The following is a 21223-nucleotide window of genomic DNA, read 5'->3' on the forward strand; positions in this document are numbered from 1 at the left end:
CTAGTGATGTTGAATATCTTTTTACATGTCTAGAGAATGTCCTGTATTTGGAAGTGCCCTGTAAATTAGTAAAAGCACCATTTTGAAGTACCTACTTGGTTTTTGCCCATATTTTTCATGGCGTTTTCTTATTTTTTTAAATATTTTATTTATTTATTTGAGAGAGAAACAGAGATAGTGAGAGAGAGAGAACACAAACAGGGTGAGGGGCAGAGAGAGATTCCTGCTGAGCAGGGAGCCCGATGCAGGGCTCATCCCAGGACTCGAGGATCATGACTTGAGTTGAAGGCAGACACTTAACTGACTGAGCCACCCAGGCATCCCTCTTTTTCTAATTGATACTGATTTGTAATGCTTTTCTATATATTTTGTTTTCTTTTGGTTACACATACACACACACATGCACGCACACTCACACACATGCACAATATATTCTCCCAGCATGTGGCTTGCATATTCATTATTAATGTTGTTTTTTGAAAAGCATTTTTATTTTAATTTTAATAAATCCTATTCATCAATGTCTATTTTGCAGTTAGTCAATTTTACTAATTGTCTTAAAAATCTTACTGAATTTGTGGTCACTTGAATCTTTTTATTTGTTTTATTCTAGAAGCTTTATTTTTTCAGGTTTTACCTTTTGGTCTAAAGTCCATTTTGATTTAAATGTCATGAATGTCTGAGGTAAGGGTCAAGATTTTTTTTCCACCCAAATATGAAATTTTTCCTACAACATTTATTGAAAGTGTTATCCTCTCCTCACTGAATTGCAGTGACACCTTTGTTACAAATCAAGTTACCTTAAAAGTGTGCATAAAAAAAAACTTTATTCTTCCCATTGATCTTAATTTCTATCCTTGTGCCAATATAATACAGTGCTAATTATAGTAAATCTGAATTACGGTAGTGTAAGTTTTCTAGTCTTGTCCTTCAAGATTGTCTTGACTCTTCTTGATGCTTTGCCTTTCTATAAAACATAATTAAAAATAGTTTGTTTAGAAGATGGGCAAAATGGTTGAAGGAGAGCAGGATATACAGGCTTCTAGTTGTCGAATGAATAAGTCACAGGAATACAAGAGACACAGCATAGGGAATATAGTCAATAATATTGTAATAGTGTTATATGGTGACAGATGACAGCTACACTTGTGGTGAGCATAGGATAATATATAGAGAAGTTGAACCACTATGTTTTATGTCCGAAGCTAACATTGTGTATCAATTAAAATAAAAAAATTAAAAATAAGAAATAGTTTGGCAATTTTCACACAAGCATACATACCTTTGCATTCTGATTGAGATTTCACTAAATCTCTAGAACAATTTGAGAATTAACATTGTCACAATTTTTGATTCTTTCAATTCATCAGTATTATATATTTTTCCATTTATTTGTATCTTATTTATGTTTTCTCAGCAATGATTTGGATTTTCAGTTTAAAGAGTTTATACATTTTTCATTAGATTTCCCTAGGCATTTGACAATTTGGGATGTTAATGTAAATTTACATTTAAAATGTTAATTTAAAAATCTCCCATTTTTTACTTTTCTTATTAAACACTAACAACTTTATCATTTGCACAGTCTTTATTAAGGGCCTGAATAGCCATCTTTAATCCAATCACCATGCCAAATGTACTGCCTTATAAACTTTTACCTTTATAGGCCTCTGAACCTTTATTGCATATCTGGTATATATTGCAGAAATCACCCTTTTATTATATGAAACTTTATATGTTCTGGTTGCTTCTTACATGTAGGACGTTTCTATAAAATACAAGATCTATGAGAACAGGAGTCATGATTTGTGTTTCTCAAGAAATTTTGCCCCTGATACAACACAATGCTGAACATATAATGATGACCTGTCATTCCTTAGATAGTCATTACATGGGCACATTGCCTGACTTTCTCATTCATCAACTAGTGGCAGGCATATTTTTTCATGGGGAACGTCTTTTCCTGCTGATATCAGATAGAGTCCTAGACTTTTTCTCAAAATTGCTTCTAACAATTAGTTGATTTGGCATATAACACTAATTTATAATCTCTATTTAAACCTTCAGTAAAACTTCTATAGAAAACTAGAATGAACTTTAGCCATTGTATGTTTCCTATTTTTTCTAGCTGGGACTTACTTCTAGCAGTTAGTGGACATACTCCATCATAATTAGGATTCTCTATAACATATAGAGTTTTCTATAACATATAGAGAATTCTCTATTATAATATATATATGTAATATATAATTTTTTTATATATATTTGTTATGTGTTATATATGTTATGTTCTATGTTATAATTTTGTATATAATTTTCATTTGTAATACAATCTAATTTACACTATTATTGGGATGATTACTTAGAAAATAAAGAGTAAATATAGAAATGGTCCTCTTATATAATTAGATAAATGTTTTGTATGAAATGATATCATGTGTTATAAAAGTTTTATGAGTTTAAATAGAGAAAATCAGAGAGTGTAAGGTAGATCTTTACAAAATAATAATGTTTGCAAAAAAAAAACTAAAACAAAAACAAAAAATTCTATAACATAGCTATTGTAATCCAACATAACCTGTGTTCAGACAGTTACCAGAGTAGGGTAAACAAAACTAGATTTTTCCAGTTGTCAGGAAAAGGCTGAGCAGCTACATACTTCTAAGTTTAGAGTTGTGGGATTGGATTATATGACATCTGCTTCTCAGTCTTTGATTTTCTAATTTTACATTTAAAGTACTTCCCAGATGGAGTTCAGAGAAGTTTTGTATATGTCTGTGTGCATATGCATATGTTTATGATATATAGTATAGAGTTGTGCTACCTTAAATGTTGTGTGTGTTTTTCTGTATTAAAATCTTGAATCTCAAGTAGATAAGATTTACCCAGTCTTGATAGCTTTATATCTTTAACAACATCAAAGTGATAACATGGCTATTTGTTCAAGATTTTATTTTACTTACTTACTTACTTATTTATTTATTTATTTATTTAGAGCATGGGGGAGGGGCAGAGGAAGAGGGAGAGAGAAAATCCCAAGCAGACTCCGCAGTGAGTATGGAACTTGACATGGGGCTTGATCTCAATACCCTGAGATCATGATCTGAGCCAAAATCAAGAGTTGGATGCTTAACTGACAGCCACTCAGGCGCCCCAAGATGGGTGTTTTTTTTGTGTGTTTTTTTTTTAATTTTTTTTTTTATTTATTCATTTGAGACACAGAGATACAGAGAGAGAGAGCAGGAGCAGGGGGAGAGGCAGAGGGAGAAGGAGAAGCAGGCTCCCTGCTGAGCCAGGAGCCCAATGTGGAGCTTGATCCCAGGACCCTGGGATCATGACCTGAGCAGAAGGCAGACGCTTAACCGTCTGAGCCACCCAGGCACCCCAAGATGGGTGTTTTTTAATTCAGGTATTTATGAAGATGACAAATTTTTTTTAAGTAACTAAGCTCAAAGTCTGAAAAATCTCCCACAAAAATTACATGTATTAATACATACCTATGCAATTTTAACCATACTTGATGGCTCTAAGGCTCTAAGGAATAATATCAGTATCATTCTCTGGTTCCTAATATTAAACAGCTAGGAACAATTTGTAAACAAATTGGCCAGTGGCATATTTGTGTTGGTTCAATCTGACTTTTCCTGTGATGTCATATTGCTGCCATTTCACACCATCAGATTTTTAGCTGGATTTTAAATTCTCATGGTGAAATCTTTATGACTCAGTGTGTCTCTTTCCCTATTCACTTGTTCCAAGTGCATTATTGATATTCTCAGTCTGCAACATGATTTTTACACAGTCCTTGCTTTGCTTTCTTGAAACAGAATCTGAGAAATTTGGCTGACTCAGGATGTCATAGCTCTCTGTCACTGATCCAAGGGTTCTTGTTCCCCCCATGGCATCAGTTCTCTCTGGTGGTTGCATCCTTACCACCTGCACCAAGAAGAGAGACAATCAAACTACTAAGCAGGAAAAGTCACTTTTTGCTTACATGTAGATTTGAAAATAAGTTAATCCTTTCCTGCAGTGACATGACGCTTTCCCTGTAGCATCACTGACAATTTCTCCCATTTCAGTTTTAGCTTGAATGTATATTTTTAACAACTTGATGTCCAGTAACGTGTTCATGAGTGTTCCATTTTCGTTCACCTGAAAACAAAAGCAAAGCAAAATGTCTAATATCATCAGTAGGATGCCAATCTCTGGTAGGCTGTCATGATATCAGTTTTACATGCTCAATGACACATTATGAAAAACATATATTTAGTTACATTGCAGTAAGAGCCTGAAATCCTGAGTTTTAGTCTCTGCTTTTTCCTGAATTTGCTGCAAGACATTGCCTCATAAACCTGTCTGGACTTCAGTTTCCTTGATTAAAACATAAACACTTGGCTTAAATATTTCTGAAGTTGTTTGTAGTTTTATCAGTTTTCCTTAGGCTGTAATGCTATTTCTACATTAAATAATTTTTATCTTTAATTCATAACTGGGAACTTACTAATATATCAGCTTTCTCTTTGAGCTTCTAGTCAGGACCATCTGGCTTATTTCTATTCTATTTCGGGCACTATTTTCAGTGAGAAGATATCCACCCTCCAATTACAGGAGCCTGGAGCCTGACTCAGGAACCTTTGAAGCTTTGTTACATTCCTGGTAAAGAGACACTTTTTGAAACCTGCAAGGGCGGGTGACATTTCTAAGGTTCAAGAAAGTGTGAACTTTGGCACTGAACATATTATGCTATTCAATTGTACTTCCTGAAGTTTATGCTTAATGTAGGCATGGTGCTACTATTGTAAAACATGCTTTTGAATCAAAGAAGAAAGAGGAAATATCTCGATAAAGGTAATTTTGACATAAAGATATCTATTGTTACTAGCAGAGCTTCTGAATACACTGGAACAGTTCTTGACAGTAAAAAGGTTTTCATTATATATTCTCTATCACAGTCAAACAAGCAGGAAGGAAGCAAAAAAAAGAACAATACTTAAATGTCTATGATTTTTGGCACTGTGTTAAGAAATAGAGAAAAAAAATGAATTTCACAGTAAAGAATGAGATGGTATTTTTGTTCTCAAGCAGACATGATTTTGCATCTTTAGCAGGAATGTCTATATTCAAAAGACTTAAATAATGTCTCAGTTAACAAATTTTAATTAAGTAGGACAACATTCATTTACTCATTATTGAAGTTGCTGTTTTACATTATCATATAATTGATTTTCATTAAAGACTTTTCAAGCTCACCGGACCCAATGCATGTATTTTACAGAGGCAGCAATGTTGTAGGGAGACGTCTTTGAGTCCTTGGCTTCATTTTCCATTTGTGAAGCATTGGTCAAGAGTCTCTGTAGATCTTAGTTTCCTCATCCATGAAATCTGTAGAATATAATTGGTATCGTAATTAGCTAGTTCGGGAGATTTACCCAAAGTTACATAATAACTTTGTTCTATTATTAGAACTAGATTAGATATGAGGTCTAAAATCCAGTCCTTGCTCATTATACTGTACTAAATTGCCTCCTCCCATAAAATGTAATGTGTGTGTATTTTTTGTTCATGTTTTCCTGAGACAATAATGTTACTTGTATTATACATATATATGTGTGATATATACAGATGCAGTAATATTGTTGTATATTTATATGTATATGTACCTATAGTAACTATGTGTTACCATGTGCCAGATGCTGTTTTAAACACCTATATTACTTACATATAATATGTTACTTAATCCTCACAACAGCCATATGACATAAATACTGTTATCTTCTTCAATACAGATATTGTGGCACAGGAAAGTCAAATTGTTTGTTCAAAGACACAAACTAGTTAGTTTAAGGCAAGATTTGAATCCTGGAAGTCTGGCTCCACAGTGCATGTTCCTAGTTATTACTATTCATTATCTGTACCTTGTAATTATTGAGTTTCTGAAATAAGGGCTTCTGACAGCATTGAAACAACACTCATTCACGTTCTTTGGAAAGTCTTTCCTGCACCTGTATTCCTGGAAGACTTGGGGGAATGCTTATACTAATGCAAAGTGATAATAGGGCAAGTACTTATTTATATAATATAAATACAATTATGTAAAGCAAAACAACTCAAAATTATAACCGCAGTTGTGTTTAAGTGATGAAACATTGGCCATTTTATTTTATGATATAGCACTTTTGCATGTGAAAGCTCATCCTCATGACTGTGGAGCTTAGATTAGTGAGATAAGTGTCTGGAGACTGGGTTAGAGGGCATTGTAATTGTTAACATAGCTAACTAATGGAGCCTGAAGTAGGGAAAAGACCAGGAGTCTGACCACAAAATGAAGTTGTTGTTTACAGCACTACACGTCCTGAGCTTTCAAGCCCAAAAGACAAAGAATGAAGAATAGGCCAACTTTATCCTGTCATATATGCATGGTCATTTTCTCTGTCCCTGACTCCCTAACTCTTCAGTCTGAAAAAGAATCTCCATGTAAAAATGCAGACAATTTAGCAACATTTAAACTATGTCATCTCAAGATTTCTAACATGTTCTGTTACACCCCTTTCTCCTGATTCTATAACATTTTGCCTAACCACCCCAATCTCCTATTTTATCCCTAAAACAAATTAAGATACGGATAAGAACTGAAAGTATCCATTACATTTATGAAAGAATGAAGTCATTTTTGGCCTTAGAACGATTTCAGTAGAGGAGTGGGGCCAAAACCAAATAATGGTAGACCAAAGAAGGATGAATGGAGGAAGAAAATGGAGATTGACAAAGAAAAGACTGAAGATGCAGGAGGGAGAGAAAGAGACAGAGAGAGATAAAGAAAGGAATGGAGATAAAGATAGAGAGAGAACATGTGAGTGAAAAGAAAGGTTCTGCAGGAGACATGGACAAATGCTTACACTACAAAGTGATAATGGTGTGATTAAAATAATCAATAAGATATTATTATGATTATGAAAAAATAAACATCAAAAAGTGTAACTCAAGTTGGGTTAGAGAGGTGGGAGTATTTGTTTTTCATATTACAGTTTCCAGATTTTTTATTCTGCTGCTGCATTATTTATAATATATAATTTAAATTTAGTAAACTTAAAATTAAAAAGGACTCTTTAACCACTTGTTCCACAATCCAGCACACACACACACACACACACACACACACACACACACACACACACACAATCCTACTCATGTAAACACAATGCTTGCTAATATATGGTAAAGAATAAGGAAAATCAACACCAAGTACATAGGAGAGCATCACGAATTGATCAGATTACAGAAGACTTGGTGTATGTGCTATGTGTTAGAGAAATTGCTTATCTTCGGAACAGAGAACATAGTCCCAACCTCTGGTCAAAAGGTCACTAAAGATAACTCCATATATATTTCTAGTATTATGGACAAAGAGTCCCTCACTGTTGGAAAGTATCTTCATATTTTACAATAGTGAGAGATTAATTAACTTCCAAATCCACTCCCAGAGCTGAGAGCTTAAGGATAGAAAGTTTTAGAAGAAGAAATAAGGGTCAAAAAATTGAAGTCATCCTTCTACTCTCATATAATATCTTTCAGCTATTTCTTTTCTATCTTTAATAATGGGTACTTAAGATAGAGTCTGTAGAACCCACTTCTTGAGTATGTAGAACAATGGTTATCTATATAAAAATGAGTTAAGAAAACTTTATTAAATCACAAGGTATAGTGAGCTAACTTGATGGAATTTAAGCATAAAAATATAAGCATAGGGAGAGAGATTAATAATAAGAATGATCTAATTAAGTAATTGTGTTGTAAGTTATGAGCTTTCAATTAAATAAAAACTGAAATTACTCTTTTGCCTCTGTTAATTAGTGGGTTTTGTATCTGCTTCAGTTAAGCATGAAGAGGATACTGGTACAGTCTTTCACCACAGGGACTGCATTTGCAATTTTTCTAGTCTTCTGGGATTTAATGCAATTAAAATGAAATTGAATGCTTGGCTTAATCCTGTTGAGGGAGTTTGTTGGACAGAAAGCCCTGCAGCTTCACAGAGTAGAGACTTGAATAAAGTAGAGTGTATTACCATCCCAGTTGTGTTTAGATACTATCTTCTCCATGGAGTTATACTTGTCTACCTGATTGGTATCATTTTCTGGACTCTCAAAAATTCCTCTGGGATCTCCATTTTTACACTTATGATTATCTTATTTACTCATCTCTCTTCCTTAATAGACTATAAACTTTGAAGACAAGTAGAATGTCTTATCACCATTTGTTGGCCTGCAATGATGAGATCATTGTTGGTAAGCTCAAGGCCTGATGCATGATCAATGTCAAGTAGTTATTTCAGGATCTGTCTCACTGGACAAACAGAACATTTTTGCCTTGTTTGGCCACAGCCCACATGTGCAATGTCTGGCATAATTCAAAGCTGTGCTCCTCAGATTCATCATCAATTGATTTCTTTTGGTCTTTCTATGGCTACTACAATGGAGTACCATGACTACTACAACTAACTGGGCTTCTGGTACTCTTGTCATTAGATGGATAGATTGTGGATAACACATTATGCTTCCCAGGGATCCAATGTAGTAAGGTGGGAGAAGAATGGACACAAATTTTGGAATTAACTTGCCCCAGATTACGGTTTTACAACTTCTTTGAATTTGTTCAAGTTCCTTAATATCTCTGAGACCGTGCTGTCTTATTTTAAAGAACGAAAATATCAGTGCTTTTCTTTTTAGAGAAATTTAAATAAGGATTTAAGCCTAAGGATTTATTGTTGTGAAAATTAAAATGAGAGGGCATACATATATTTTAAAATAGGGAAGAAAATTTCTTTGATATTTGTCCTTAGAAAATTCTAGAATTATTTTTTAAAAGGTATGTTATACTGGCCTCAAAGAGCAACAGCTCAAACTTCTATGGTTTCATGGAGGGCAGGACATGTCCCACCAAGCACTTTTCTTTTTTAGTGGAGGAGTCTTTGTCAAAATATGGTCCCTGGGTCACCTACATGAGACTTATTTTAAATATTTTTTGAGAAGTCAGAATCCTTTTTTTTATTTTAATTTTTTTATTAACATATGATGTATGTTAATAAAAATAGCACATACCCTCCCCAGTGTCCATCACCCAGCCACCCCATCCTCCCACCCTGCTCCTCTCCAGCAACCCTCAGTCTGTTTCCTGAGATTAAGAGTCTCTTATGGTTTGTCTCCTCACTGGTTTCATCTTGTTTCATTTTTCCCCTACCTTCTCCTATGATCCTCTGTCTTGTTTCTCAAATTCCTCATATTGGTGAGATCATATGATAATTGTCCTTTCTCTATTGACTTATTTCATTTAGCATAATACCCTCTAGTTCTAGCCACATCATTGCAAATGGCAAGATTTCATTTTTTTTGATGGCTGAGTAAAATTCCATTGTGTATATATACCACATCAAGAAGTCAGAATTCTTGATCATGTTCCAGACCAATTTAATTACAATCTATAATGGTAGAATGACAAATGTGGACTTTCAGTATTTTTCACTCAAGTAATCTCTATGCATATTAAAGTTGAAGTGTCACTGATCTGGAATAAAGAGTCTAACTCAACAAGGGTAAAATTAACTGCAGTACATACCAGGGCCTATTATTTATGCACTTGGGTAGACTGGTGATAAAGAATATTTAGGGGTTGTTGTCAGTAGATGACACAATTTAAGTGTCAGATGAAGTTGCTAATAAATATAATGCAATCTTATCTAAGTTAATATTCACCTACTCATTCATTCATTCACTTGTTACTTATTTATATATTTATTCATTCAATGGACTCAGTGTGAAGTAAAATTCTAGGTGAAGTAAAATTAAGAATTTTTCTCTACATTCAGGGATGTTTTCATCTGGTAGGGGAGAAAAACTAGGTAATTGGAATTACGATGTGAATATTAATTGTCATATTGGATATAACATTCATTGCTAAGAATGAAAGGAGCTATACCTAACCCAGTTAGTAGCAGATGAAAGCTTAAAGTTGAATAGGAGTTAGCTAAGCAAAGGGGAAGAACTGAAGAAAGGATTGTTTCAGGAAAGTGGAACAGCTTGTGCATAGGTAGGAAGCCAAATATAAGTGTGTTTTGAACATGTAGATAGTTTGGAGTGGCTGGAGCATAAGGTAGGAGAACAGTGAAAGATGCATCTGGGGCAGTATAATTCTCGGAGCAAGCAGAACTTTAATGCTAGAGTCACTATTTTTATCCTACATGCCCTGATTTCAATATAATAAGCTTTTCATTTGCCATATGGAGATAGTGGCTTAGCACACATAGAGAATGTCTTATTTTCTATAGATGAATTATGTTGTCAAATGGTAAACTGCCGTATGGCAAAATGTGGTTCTAGAATTAAATTTCTGAGTGAGACTTTACCAAAGATGTAAAATTGCCCCTGTAAAAGGGAAATGTTTGCTATAGGGGTGCTATTATATTGTTATAAAGAGTTATGCACTAGTTTATTGTGTTTTAATTAATACTCAATGCCCCTCTCTAAACTTTTATATCTTAAAAAAATCATGACTAGTTTGACTATTGAATGAAATTTCTCTTTCTTCTTCTTCTTTGATAGACCTTTATCCTCCTGTGACATTATTCAAGAAATTGATTTTACCAATTACATTCCAATTTCATAGTTTTGATGAAATTTTTCCATAAGCAGGCATATTTATTATGGGGCCAAAAAAACTTACACATTGGATGAAATTCTTTGAGAAGGTAAGGAGTTTAAATCTCTAGAATAGTATGGATTTGTCTTCTCTAAATAAAGATTTCCTACCAGTTAACTTTCATTAGCAACGTATGGTTAACCCAAACAGATGATTACTCCCCATTTATCCATTCAGTATCCTGGGTGAATTCATGACATAAATGCCATATGTAACATCCTAAGTTAAATGCTGGTTTTTGAGCCACATTCAGGAAAGAAGAGAAAGGTGGAAGGATGAAAAGACTTCAGGGCGGTAAAAAGGAAAATAAGTTTCTAGCAAAGTTTACTTAATAGCATAGTTTCTGACAGATAGCAAATGCATTATTAGTTTTGAGGCTTTGTTTTGGTTTGGTTTGGTTTTAGTTTTACAACTGGTAAACTATAAAGTCATTGTGAGGTACAAATTAAATCTGTAAAATATCACAATCCTGTTTTTATTTCCATCTCCCTAATCCCTGCAATAAATAGTATACCTCTCCAGTTCACCTCCCACTCTAACATTATCTCTGTAAAGCAAATGTGCCCATGTTATTCTTAAAAAACCCGAGTTGCCAATATCTGAGCATAGACACACACACACACAGTCACATGTTTAAGGTGAACCCTCCCCCCAGATAGGCAGAAAAGACCCTTCAAAATAGGCCCTACTTCCTTTTTAGCTAGATCTCTACATGTTCCTAATTTTTCAGTGTAAAAAACTAGTTCTTTCATCATTTATAGGATGAAGCCTTTCATACACCCAGGCTTTTTACATGCTGTTCTCTTTGGATGCCTTTCTGCCCTCCCACATGTGGAGGAATAGCTGGAACCTTTCCTACACAATAATGGACAGCTTGGATAAAACTCCTGTAAAAAGAATATTTTCCCAAACATGTGAGAAACCCTCAGTTTTCACTCTATTTCCTAAGATGGAATTCATAAGAGTTACAAAACCTATGCTGAAGAGGGAGGGAAAAGATAGCAGAGGAGTAGGGGACCCTATTCCAATCGGTCCCTGGAATTGAGCTGGATATCTACCAGCTGAGCACCCACAAAATCAGCCTGAGATGTAAGAAGATAGATCTGGATCTCTACAAACATAATATCACAGGTGGATGGTTTCGAGGTACAAAGTGGGGAGCCATGATTCTGCAGGCAGATATCAGAAGATAAACATAAAGGGGAGGGAGTCAAGCTGTCAGGATCCTACACCGCTGGTGAGCAATAGCCTCCCACACTGGGGACCGGGCACAGACTCACAGACCGGTAGTGATGGGTAAAGTACTTTAGGGCAGCCCCCAGATGGAAACCCAGAGCGGTGGGGCCACACATGTAAACTGGGGGAAGCTGGCAGTTTTAGAAGCACAAAGGGCAGAGACGTTCCCCGACCTGGAGACGAAGACTGGGAGTGCTGCTGAGGGGTGTACGACCCAGGACGCTGCAGTTTTTATGGCAGCACAGACAGAAACAGAGATAGTGTGGCCTGGAGAGCTCACTGAAGAACAGACTGCAATCTCTCTGCTCTGAGGCAGAGGGTTGGAAACAATCTCTTCTGCTTTGACTCTCAGAAGAGACACGGAAAGCTGCCAGGGAAAGCTGCCAGAGAACAAAAGCCCCCGAAAAACTTGTTTTCACTGAGCCCATCCCCTGCCACAGGGGGCAGGGCAACTCTGCCCTAACAGGGTTGCCTGAATAACAGCACAGCAGGCCCCCTTCCCCGGAAGACAGGCTGGGAAAACAAGAGGCCAGCACCCTAAGGTTCCTACAAAACAGGTGCATCTTGCTTGGGTTTTGGTCAATAATATGGACTCTATACATTCTGTCAACCACCCCTCAACAGAATGACTAGGAGGAGGAACCCCCCAAATAGGAAAGACTCAGAGACTATGACTTATGACAGAGATTTACAAATGGATTCAGATATAACCAAGATGTCAGAGATGGAATTCAGGCTAGCAATTGTGAAGACAGTAGCTAAAATGGAGAAATTAATTAATGGCAACATAGAGTCTCTAAAGGCAGAAATTAAAGCTGAAATGGCAGAATTTAAAAATGCTATGAGATCCAATCTAATCTAGATAATCTAACAGCTAGGGTAAGTGAGGCAGAAGAACGAATTAGTGATTTAGAAGACCAATTAATAGATAAGAAGGGAAAAGAGGAGGCCAGGGAAAAACAACTCAGAATCCATGAAAATAGAATCAGAGAAATAAGTGACACCATGAAACGTTCCAATGTCAGAATTATTGGGATCCCTGAGGGGGTGGAGAGAGAGAGGACTAGAAGATATATTTGAGCAAATCATAGCTGAGAACTTCCCTAATCTGGGGAATGAAACAAACATTCGTGTCTTAGAGGCAGAGAGGACCCCTCACAAGATCAAGGAAAACAGCCAACACCCCAGCATGTAATAGTAAAACTCGCAAATCTTAGAACTAAGGAAACCATCTTAAGGGCAGTTGGGGGAAGAGATTCCTTATGTACAGAGGGAGGAACATCAGAATAACGTCAGACCTATCCACAGAGACCTGCCAAGCCAGAAAGGGCTGGCAAGACATATTCAGGGTACTAAATGAGAAGAACATGGAGCCAAGAATACTTTATCTGGCAAGGCTGTCATTTAGAATGGATGGAGAGATGCAGAGCTTCCAAGACTGGCAGAAACCGAAAGAATATGTGACCACTAAGCTGGCCCTGCAAGAAATATTAAGGGGGGTTCTATAAAAGGAGAAAAACCCCAAGAGTGATATAGAACAGAAATGTACAGGGATAATCTATAAAAACAAGGTCTTCACAGACAACATGATGACAATAAATTCATATCTTTCAATGATCACTCTCAACATGAACGGCCTGAATGCACCCATAAAATGGCATAGGGTTGCAGATTGGATGAAAAGACAGGACCCATCCATATGCTGTCTACCAGAGACTCATTTTGAACCTAAAGATACATCCAGACTGGAAGTGAAGGGATGGAGATCCATCTTCCAAGCCATAGGACCTCAAAAGAAAGCTGGGGTAGCAATTCTTATATCAGACAAATTAGATTTTAAACTAAAGACTGTAGTTAGAGACACAGAAGGACACTCTATTATTCTTAAAGGGTCTACCCAACAAGAAGATCTAACAATTGTAAATATCTACACCCCCTACATGGAAGCAGCCAACTACATAAGCCAACTGTTAACCAAAATAAAGAATCATATTGGTAACAATACATTAATTATAGGAGACCTCAATACTCCACTCTCAGCAATAGACAGATCATCTAAGAGAAAATCAACAAAGAAACAAGATCTTTGAATGACATGCTGGACCAGATGGACCTCATAGATATATATATAGAACATTCCACCCTAAAACAACAGAATACTCATTCTTCTCGAGTGCACATGGAACTTTCTCCAGAATAGACCACATACTGGGTCACAACTCAGGTCTCAACTGATACCAAAAGATTGAGATTATTCCCTGCATAGTCTCAGACCAAAATGCTTTAAAACTGGAACTCAATCACAAGAAGAAATTTGGAAGAAATTCAAACAGAAAAGGAAGGAAACTTCCAGACTCATTCTATGAGGCCAGCATTACCTTAATCCCCAAACCAGGCAAAGACCCCATCCAAAAAGAGAATTTCAGACCGATATCCCTGATGAATATGGATTCCAAAATCCTCAACAAAATCTTAGCTAATAGGATCCACTAATACATTAAAAGGATCATCCACCACAGCCAAGTGGGATATATCCCTGGGATGCAAGGGTGGTTCAACATTCACAAATCAATCAGTGTATCAATAATCAATAATAAGAGGAGAGAGAAGAACCATATGGTCCTCTCAATTGATGCAGAAAAAGCATTTGACAAAATACAGCAGCCTTTCCTGATTAAAACTCTTCAGAGTATAGGGATAGAGGGAACATTACTCAAGTTCATAAAATCCATCTATGAGAAACCCACAGCGAATATCATCCTCAATGGGGAAAAGCTGAGAGCCTTTCCCTTAAGATCAGGAACACAACAAGGATGCCCGCTCTCACCACTGTTGTTCAACATAGTACTAGAAGTCCTAGCAACGGGAATCAGACAACAAAAAGAAATAAAATGCATTCAAATTGGCAAAGAAGTCAAACTCTCTCTCTTCGCAGATGACATGATACTTTATGTGGAAAATCCAAAAGACTCCACCCCCCAAATTACTAGAACTCATACAGCAATTCAATAATGTGGCAGGATACAAAAGCAATGCACAGAAATCAGTTGCTTTCTTTTACACTAACAATGCAACTGTAGAAAGAGAAATTAGAGAAACAATTCCATTTACAATAGCACCAAAAACCATAAGATACCTGGAATAAGCCTAACCAAAGAGGTAAAGGATTTATACTCTAGGAACTACAGAACACTCATGAAAGAAACCGAAGAAAACACAAAAAGATGGAAAAACATTCCATGCTCATGGATCGGAAGAATAAACATTGTTAAAATGTCTATGCTTCCCAGAGCAATCTATACCTTCAATGCCATCTGATCAAAATTCCAATGGCATTTTTCAAAGTGCTGGAACAAATAATCCTAAAATTTGTATGGAATCAGAAAAGACCCTGAATCGCCAAGGAAATGTTGAAAAAGAAAAACAAACCTGGGGGCATCACGTTGCCCGATTTCAAGCTATATTACAAAGCAGTGATCATCAAAACAGCATGATACTGGCACAGAAACAGACATATAGACCAATGGAACAGAATAGAGAGCCCAGATATGGACCCTCAACTCTATGGTCAAATAATCTTCAACAAAGCAGGACAAAATATGCAATGGAAAAAAGACAGTCTCTTCAATAAATGGTGCTGGGAAAATTAGACAGCTATATACAGAAGAATGAAACTCGACCATTCTCTTAGACCATACACAAAGATAACCTCAAAATGGATGAAAGACCTCAGTGTGAGACAAGAATCCATCAACATCCTAGAGGAGAACATAGGCAGTAACCTCTTTGACATTGGCCACAGCAACTTCTTTCAAGATTCATCTCCCAAGGCTAGTGAAACAAAAGCAAAAATGAACTTTTGGGACTTCATCAAGATAAAATCTTCTCCACAGCAAAGGAAACAGTCAACAAAACAAAGAGGCAACCCACAGAATGGGAGAAGATATTTGCAAATGACACTACAGATAAAGGGTTGGTATCCAAGATCTATAAAGAACTTCTCAGACTCAACATCTAAAAAACAAATAATCAAGTAAAAAAAATGGGCAGAAGACATGAACAGACAATTCTCCAAAGAAGACATACAAATGGCTAACAGACACATGAAAAAATGTTCATCATCATTAGCCATGAGGGAAATTCAAATCAAAGACACATTGAGATACCACCTTACACCAGTTAGAATGGCAAAAATTGACAAGGCAAGAAACAACAAATGTTGGAGAGGTTGTGGAGAAAGGGGAACCCTCTTACACTGTTGGTGGGAATGCAAGTTGGTACAGCCACTTTGGAAAACAGTGTGGAGGTTCCTCAGAAGGTTAAAAATAGAGCTACCCTATGACCCAGCAATTGCAGTCCTGGGTATTTACCCCAAAGACACAGATGTAGTGAAAAGAAGGGCCATATGCACCCCAATGTTCACAGCAGCAGTGTCCGCAATAGCCAAAATGTGGAAAGAGCCGAGATGCCCTTCAACAGATGAATGGATAAAGATGATGTGGTCCATATATACATTGGAATATTACTCAGCCATCAGAAAAGATGAATACCCAACTTTTATGTCAACATGGATGGGACTGGAGGAGATTATGCTAAGTGAAATAAGTCAAGCAGAGAAAGTCAATTATATGGTTTCACTTATTTGTGGAACATAAGGAATAGCATGGAGGACATTAGGAGAAGGAAGGGGAAAATCAAGGGAGTAAATCAGTGGGAGAGATGAACTGTGAGAGACTATGGACTCTGAGAAACAAACTGAAGGTTCCAGAGGGGAGGGGGTTGGGGGGATGGGTTAGCCTGGTGATGGGTATTAAGGAGGGCGTGTTCTGCATGGAGCACTGGGTGTTATACAAAAACAATGAATCATGGATCACCACATCAAAAACTAATGATGTATTGTATGGTGACTAACGTAACATAATAAAATAAAATTAAAAAAAAATCAAAACCTATGCCTCAGAAAAGAAGGTTCCATGAACTGCTTCCAGTCAATGTAAGGGGAAACTCAGAGTTTACATATCAGAGTAGGCCATGTGTTTGAATTGTAAGTCCCAGGCCCTTGATTTTCTTACATGACAGTGCCTAGTTAAGTGGATTTTTAGCAATAACACACTCAAGAAGGGAAGGACAATAACTGAAGGATGTGTGCTGTGGGGATTCACCATGAGACACCAATGGACTGACTGTTCTCAGTGTAAAAATTATAGCTTAGTGCTAAATCCCCTCCCCTACTCTCTGGTGGCTGCTCCTTTAGGTGGGTCATGTAAAGCTTCTGCATCTCAATTACCTTCTCTGTACAATGTAGATTAGTGATACTTAAGAGCTATCCACTACAGTGCCCATCACCTCCTTGGCCATTAATAAATTACAGTAATACATATACTACTGAGGCAGTAGGACTCCTAGAACATTGGCCAGTTGTCAAAAAATGTATGCTTACCCGTTTTACTAAGAATGTCAAAGAACTATCACATAGGCTTTTTTTCTGGAGAAAGATTTTTTTACAGGATGGTCTTCAGTCCCTTCTCTTACATGCTATATCCCACCTGAAGAAAGAAGAGTACTCTGCTTTCCTGAGAATTCCACCAGGATTATACTAACCTACTTATCTAATTTACCTTTAGTATCTTGGAACTTCCTCATAGGAGCTTGAGCCATAAATGGAGACACAACTATAACCCAAGTATTGGAATTTAAATGAAATTATGGTCTTCAGGAAGAGGGTTACACTTAATTTTATTGCAGCACCAGTGTGTACATGGTAGCTAGAAGGAGATGGAAAATTTAGAGGTGTTTTCATTTGGCCTCAATAAATCCAAATATCTGTTCTGTTTTTTGTGAAGTTAATTCAGTTGTTGATCTCTTTAGGAAAGTTAAATGTGTCAGGTACTCTGCTATGTGGCATATGAAATATAGGCTGAAAGAAGAAAGAAAGGGGAAATACCTTAAGAATACTTTAAAAATCAAGAAAATAAAAATACTTAAAGAATTTGTATGCTTGATAAGGCTTTGCAGGTATCTTATTGAAGCCTGAATTAATATACAATAATTACCACTACAGTAACTAGGGCAGAATATATGGCTTCTTGAACTGGACTCTGTTAGGCACTCAGGGTAGTACTTGTATAAAACTTAGTTCTTTCATCTCTGTTTTTCCCATCTGTCTCTCTCCCAGATGTTTCACAAACTATTTTTAAAGGATAGACATTGTATTTAGCTGTGTGTGTGTGTTTTAATAATTCCTGCTTTTACCACCATGCCATGCATATTTTTAGACACTTAAGAAACATTTGTGGAACAAATATATAAATGAGCACAAAGAGTTATACAGGGCAGAAATAAACTTGCCATAAAGAGTAATGACATTTTATAAAGGGAAGAAAGCTGGTATGTTTCCTCTCAGTCTATTTCAAAAGGAGGTTCCACAATGCTTTAACGTTGTAGAGATATTTTCCATACACTTAGGAGTTAATGCCTCAGTTGCTCTTGCTGACCCATAAAAGATTTACATAAATTATATATATGTGTATATACATGTAATATGTATATATTCAAATTAGTATATATTCATATATATAAATGCATATATTTATTACTATGCATTTATATATTATATTTACATATTCTTTCTCTCACTATCTTGACATCTTTCTTGAAGGGTTTGTAGATAGTAGTTCACAATTTGTTCACAAAAATGAGAAAGGTTGATTACAGTTTGGATTCAAACTGGCAATCTTTTTCAGATACCACCATTTTGGATCTAACAGTATCCAACTAGACTGAAGTAATTTTTTTCTGTGTTACTTTGTGATTTTCTGCCTTTATACTTATTCATAATTTATCTTCCCTTTGCCTGAAATGCCCTGTTTCCTTATACATTGTTTATCTGAACTATATACTTCTAAGGCATTCCATCTCAAAAGCTGCTTATTCTGGAATTGTTACCTAATCTCAAGTAGAGGTGGTGTTTGGGTCTCATGGTTTCTCATTGACTGTATATGTACCTTGTAAGACAATGATATTTTCTCTTTTCTATGAGAATGATTACACTTGCCTTTACATTTTACACTATAAACTTATTAAGAGTAGGTGATGTGTGTGGTTTACTTATACATTTCATTAGTAATTAACAAATATTTTTATAGATTATCAAAAAAAGGAAACAAAAATATAAATTTCAAAGTAAGGTAGAATATCGTTCCATTGACTTACTAAACTTCAGTGAAGACATTGCTGAGGTATCAGTACAGATAGATTATTGGGATAGAAACAACTACAGTTTAGTAAAGTTCCTTTTAAAGGGAATATTTAATAACATATCATTTATAAAGCCATAAAATCAGAATAAGAAATCTTATTCGAAAAGAAAGTTGATATAAGCAAATCAGTTAATGTAGATGATGAATAAAATCAATTCTGGTTATGTTGTGATAAACATTTTTAAAGTATAAAACACTTTAATCATAACATGTCCAGATCCGGTAGTAATGAATAACTGGAAAAATATTAATTATAAATGAAATTAAAAATAAAAAAAACTAAAATCTACGAACTGGTTGAAGCACCCAGTTGTTGTATTCTCAAAGAATACTCATGGGTAATGGTTTATCATACACCTATTTTTCACATTTTAGAATAAAAATGAACTGAAATGGATATATATATACATATATATATATATATGTATATATATAAAATCTTGGTCCTGCACCTAGAGTGTTCACAGGTGCATGCACATGTATGCATGCATATATATATATATGTCTTTTTTCATTATCTCATTCCACATGCGGTCCTTCAAAAAATTTCCTCCTGATATCTACCTCGAGATATAAATATTTGAACATTCTATGACCAAAGAGATTACAATGACTAGAATTATTTTGACTTGATGCATTTGGTGAGAAAATGGTGTTTATAAAAGAGATATTTCATAAAAATTAAAATTCTAATAGTTTGAAAATGTAACTGTTTGTCTAACTTTAGGAGGATTCAAAGCCTCAAATGAACCTTTGGTATAATCCCAAAGTTATTTGCAGTAATCAAAGAACACTTTGTGTCTTCTTTGTGCAAAAGCTGTTTCATCTGGTCTATAAGAAAAGACTGGTGTTAAGTGATAGGTAGTCATTGGGGATGTCCCTTGATGTCATTAGTCTAATCAGTAGGCAAAAATCCAGGAAAAAACCTTTAAGAAATCCTATTGTTTCCAGTTTCACTTTTTCTTCTCTTAAAGTTATGAAAGTGTTTGCATTTGCATTTAAAATACTTCAATCATCGTTTATATAGTTTGTCTGTAACATTTATTCGGCAAACTCAGTGTGGACAGTTTAGAAAATCAGCTGTGTATTGGATAATTAAATCTGTTTAAATATGGAATTAGTTATCCAAGCTTGACAAATTCCCATTAACACTTAAAGAAATATGGAATGCTATATACCGTAAAAACAAGAGCAAAGAAACCAGAAAAATTTCAGACTTGATTATTTCTCCAAATATTCTTGCTTTTTTTTTACCTTTCTAAATATTTTACATAACCACAGTGATTGTCATAATATTTTGTGTGTTTAGAAAACTAAATATAAGAATTTCTAAATAATGAGCCAGAAACTTCCAGAGTAATGGCCTGGCAGAAAGCAACATTTAATTGACCTCAGACCATTGTAATCTCATGAACTAGTACTTGACTTAAGCCTATCACAACTTACCACTGTGAATATTTATCTATAGGATTTTAGCAAAATAGGATAAATACCTTTGTAAACTTCATGGAAATTCAGAGCTCTTAAAGACTAAGGTTCTTTATTCAGAGTTTTACAGTAGAGAACATTGAGGACTTTTAGAATTTAAGTGGAGTAAAAATGGAGTCTATGGGGACATGCTTAAATAATTCAGCTCTAAACAAGATTTAATTAGTCAATTATCTAATAAACATCAGAATTCATAAACAGTGCACAACTGAGTATGTTGAATAAAAGTTGCAAATTGCCTATATTCATAACAGATGATTGAAACATCATTAAAGATATGTAAATGCAATATCATTTCATTAGAATTTCGAGGAGAAAAGGTAATTAGAAAAAGAACTGTGAAGTGATATTAGGTATCTTCCCACTTGAAATGTGCGAATGATACATTTCACAAGAAAATGATTGTAGTTCAAGTCCATTTAGCAGTCAAGCTACAATCTGATTGGCTTTACCCTCCCTCCTTCATCTAAATTTGATAGTGTCTTGTAAACATGGTATCAGGGAATTTGGAGAATTTTTGTTTATCTCATCTACTAGATTTTGAAAGAGAT

The 21223-nt window shown here is 35.4% G+C and overlaps 1 long non-coding RNA gene across 2 annotated transcripts in view; it reads right to left on the reverse strand.

The window, feature by feature from the left end:
- Nucleotides 1-833: 833 nt before the first annotated feature.
- The window catches only part of LOC113915529, a 59939-nt gene continuing 39549 nt past the window's right edge, over nucleotides 834-21223 (reverse strand). For both annotated transcript variants that reach the window (XR_003517691.1, XR_004819446.1), the window contains exons 2-4: nucleotides 5251-5382; nucleotides 3995-4152; nucleotides 834-967 (exon numbers count right to left, since the gene is read on the reverse strand). This is a non-coding gene — a long non-coding RNA (uncharacterized LOC113915529). The remainder of the gene's footprint in view (nucleotides 968-3994; nucleotides 4153-5250; nucleotides 5383-21223) is intronic.

Source organism: Zalophus californianus, chromosome 11, assembly GCF_009762305.2.
Source record: "Zalophus californianus isolate mZalCal1 chromosome 11, mZalCal1.pri.v2, whole genome shotgun sequence".
Lineage (NCBI taxonomy): Eukaryota > Metazoa > Chordata > Mammalia > Carnivora > Otariidae > Zalophus > Zalophus californianus.